This window comes from Bubalus kerabau, chromosome 18, assembly GCF_029407905.1.
Source record: "Bubalus kerabau isolate K-KA32 ecotype Philippines breed swamp buffalo chromosome 18, PCC_UOA_SB_1v2, whole genome shotgun sequence".
In the NCBI taxonomy this organism is placed as follows: Eukaryota; Metazoa; Chordata; class Mammalia; order Artiodactyla; family Bovidae; genus Bubalus; species Bubalus kerabau.
In genome coordinates, this window is record NC_073641.1 from 43,283,848 (window position 1) to 43,288,104 (window position 4,257).

General features: G+C 42.0%; 1 long non-coding RNA gene across 1 annotated transcript; it reads right to left on the reverse strand.

The window, feature by feature from the left end:
* Positions 1 to 380: 380 nt before the first annotated feature.
* On the reverse strand, positions 381 to 2,658 carry LOC129633164 (uncharacterized). The gene is made up of 3 exons (XR_008704934.1): positions 1,954 to 2,658; positions 1,682 to 1,829; positions 381 to 538 (listed from the first exon to the last, which is right to left on the reverse strand). It is a non-coding gene; the product is annotated as an uncharacterized LOC129633164 (long non-coding RNA).
* Positions 2,659 to 4,257: the final 1,599 nt, after the last annotated feature.

Genomic DNA, 4,257 nt, shown 5'->3' on the forward strand with positions numbered 1-4,257 from the left:
TTTACCACTAAGCTATCTGGGAAGCCTAGTGATTAGATTTAGACTTGGCCAGATGACCTTTGGAAGAGGCATTAAGATTCTAAGGTCGTGAGGCATCAGTTAGTACCATGAGGCAAATATATCTGTCTGAGAGGAGGTTAACAGGGTAAAGGAGTTAATGATGCTTCCAAGGGTATGTGCCATTCAGCCCGATGGTCATCTACAGGGGCAGAATATGGCTACTTTTAGCTGAAAACTTCTACATGCATGTTATAAGGTTTCTTTTATTTTACAAGGCTATATTTATAATCAAGTCTTAACTTTGCCCAAATAACTAGAAATAGTAGGGGAACTAAGAAAGGTAAACATATGTCAAGGCCATCTTTCTTAAGAAACTCTTGGGGAGACCAAAATTGCTTTCCTGTGGCTCATCTCAAATTCTGTGTCTTATTCAACCTCAGCTTCTGCAGAGCTTAATTTTCCTGTCACTGGAGTCTTCTGTTTCTTTAGGGAGTAGCCCTTCTAGAGTTCCTCGGGAGCAGTCACTCAAGAAACGGTCCTTAAAGGCAGAGGAGAAAAGGATGTCAGAGACTATGTGAATGTTATGTCAACGAGAGAAATAAACCAGGACATGAGCTGCTTTATTCATGAGCCCACACTCAATCTGAGATATGGAATCAATCTTACAGAAACACTTGGCAGGCAGATGTTTGCACAGAGGGGTTTCTCAGCACTGTTGGGATAGTGAACATTTAGGAATAAAGTAGGTGTCCTCATCATTACTGAACAGATTAAATTGTTTGCTCATACTGTGAAATACAGTATAGCAAAAAGAATGTGATAGAAAAACAAATATTGTATATCAGTGCGTATATGTGGAATCTAAACGTCATATGTGATTTTATTTGCAAAACTGAAATAGAGACACACACAGAGAACAAATGTTATGGGAAGCGGGTGGGTGGGGTGAATTGGGAGATTGGGATTGACATATATATCCTATTGATACTATATATAAAACAGATATCTAATGAAAACCTACTGTATAGCTCAGAGAAACCTACTCAGTGCTCTGTGGTGACCTAAATGGGAAGGAAATCCAAAAAAGAGCGGATGTATGTATTGCTGATTCACTTTTCTGTACAGTAGAAACCGATTCAACATTCTAAAGCAACTATACACCAATAAAAAGTAATTTAAAAAATAAAAAGAATGAGATAGAGTTAAACGCACTGATGTGGGGAGATTCCGAAGACACACTGTTACGTGAAAAAAGCTACATGCAGCACAACACGTACAACACAACCCTTTCACATGAATCTGTATAACATGTGTGAATGTGTTGCACATAAACGCATAGAATGGGGATGGAAGGATGGGGGCCACACCACAGTCCTGGCTGATTTGGAGGAGAGATGTGAAAATGGGGATGAGGGTGAAAGGTGCTCTCTGGAATTGATTCTAGTTTGAATCTTTTATCATAAGAATGTGTTTGTTACTTGGGTAATTTTCGAAAGATTGTTTGGTGCAGGCAATCCTCTAAAAACAAGAAGTACTAAACTCATTGAACTTCTTTGGCATCTGACTTCATCCCACCCACACCGCTTTCGAGAACTAAAAAACAAGAGACAATTTCTGAGGCAGCTACTCAAAATCAGCTGAAGTCACTTAACTGGCTTGTCTTTTTCGGCCCTGACCTCACCGTTGGAGGGGTCTCACCCCGTCTCTTGAGAGCTTATCCACTTTCTTCTCTTCCAGACTGCCTCATGAACCTGCTTGTGTTTTTCAGTCAGACTGCTCCTGGCCCTGGTGTCCATCGATGTCTTGACTTCCTGTTTAAAACCTTCGGCCTGTAAAATTAGTGGAGGGTCAACTTTCACTAAATTACTTGTTGAGATGAGGGAGGCTGACAAAAGGTTCAGAGTTCTACTGGCAGTTAACAATTCCTCTTGATTCTTGGCTTGGTTGATTTACCTCAGAAAGAAGGAAGTCCTGTGAATCTGAATCTGTACCAGACTCCACTCTAGAGCAGTTCCAGCCGAGAGAATCCTTCCTATTCTCATCCACAAGAGTGGATGGCTCATCTCTGCTCCACGTGGCATCAGCTGGGACGGCTCAGCTGAAGGCCAGGATTCACTTTCAGGACCCCTCACTCACATGGCTTGCAAACTGTGCTGCTAACTGGGAGTTCAGCCAGACACGTGGACCAGGGGCCTCTGTTCTTTCTAGGGGACCTCTGAACAGTTTAGACTGTTTGGATTTCCTCACAGTATGGCGGTTGATTCCAAGAACAATCACCCTTAGAGAACAAAGCAGAAGTAGGTATTGCTAGTGGTAAAAAAAGCAAAAACAAAACCCCACCTGCCCATACAGGAGGTGTAAGTGATACAGTTTCAATCCCTGACTCGGGAAGATCCCTTGGTGAGGGGCATGGCCACCCACTCCAGTATTCTTGCCTCGGAAATCCCATGGACAAAGGAGCCTAGAGGGCTACAGTCCATAGGGTCGCAGAGAGTCAGACATGACTAAAATGACTTAGCACGCACACACTAGTTGTTGAGGCAGTCTCAAGTTCTACTCAGGTTTAAGAAGAGGAGCTATAGAGTCCCTCTCTTGATTGGGGGGCAAATGTAGGCCAGCTATTGGCCACAGCTTAGTTTTGAGAGGTAGCAAAGAGCTGATGACTGGATCTGAAATATCAATAGAATATAATAGCAGTTACAGAGAAGGCAATGGCAGCCCATTGCAGTACTCTTGCCTGGAAAATCCCATGGATGGAGGAGCCTGGTGGGCCGCAGTCCATGGGGTCGCTAAGAGTCGGATAAGACTCAGCGACTTCACTTTCACTTTTCACTTTCCTGCATTGGAGAAGGCAATGGCAACCCACTCCAGTGTTCTTGCCTGGAGAATCCCAGGGACAGGGGAGCCTCGTGGGCTGCTGTCTATGGGGTCGCACAGAGTTGGACATGATTGAAGCGACTTAGTAGCAGCAGCAGCATAATAGCAGTTAAGCAATGCAGAGACAGAGAAACTGATCTTCCCAGGTCTTCCTCAACCAGATCTTCTGTAGTTGGTTGATAATAAAATTTCCGAAGCCTATTTCTTCTACAAATGCAAAAAGAATAATAATTAAAAACCAAAACCCAAACCTACCTAATCAAGCAACTGTTAAAAAAAAAAAAAAACAAAGACCCCAATTTCAATGTCAAATTTAGGATTATTTATTACTTTTTAAATTTTGACTTATCTGAACATCCCTTTCTTAAAAGGAAATAGAGTTACTTACATCCCACTATCTTATTTATTAAGTGAATCAAAGTAAAGTTTTACTGGGGTTTTGAGTTAAAGAAGATGTAGTCATTATTAAGATTATTATGAACATTGCTAAATTACCTATTAAGATAACTTTCTTGCATTCTTAATTCATTTTGGTGGGAAGAAATAATCTAGTCAAAGTCATCATTTCTATTTTGAGTAGGTTAACTTTTGGTAAAATTAGTGTTTTGTATATGAATCTTGTTTCATATGGTCAGTATGCTTTATTCATAAGAGCTTTCCCTGTTCAGTTCATGTGGAATACTTTCTGAATTTTGTTTGTGAATTGATGGGAGGGGCTTTGTTGGGGAGAGGATAACAGAGTAGCAACAAATATGAAAGAAATGTTGTGGTAAACCTCTGGAGGATATTGTAAAAACTGCCACATAGTACTGAAGAGGTATCATGAGCTTCTAGAAAAGGGGTTACGTAAATGCAAAATAATACCACAATTTTGACTTTTAAAACATGTGTAGGAGGACTTCTCTGGTGGTCCAGTAGTTAAGAGTCTGTCTTGCAATGACAGAAGACATGGGTTCAATCCTTAGTTCAGGAAGATCCCATGTGGCTTGGGGCAGCTAAGCCCGTGAGCCACCGCTGCTAAGCCTGGGCTCTAGAGCCTGGAAGCCACAACTACCGAGCCTGCACACTTAGAGCCCATGCTCGGCAGCAAGAGAGGCCGCCTCAGTAGAGGCCCTTGCACCATAACGAACAGTAGCCACCACTTGCCACAACTAAAGAAAGCCAACATGAAGCAACAAAGACCCAGCACAGTCAAAAATAACTAAGTAAAATTTAAAAAGTAGATTCATGGTTGTCTAGGGCCAAGGGAGGGAGTTTGGGGGCAGAGGGGCATGACTGCTACGCATAGGTGCTTTATTGGGTGAAGGTGATGAAAAAGTTCTAAAATGGATTGTGGTGATGGTTGTACAACTCTGTGAATACACTGCTGCTGCTGCTGCT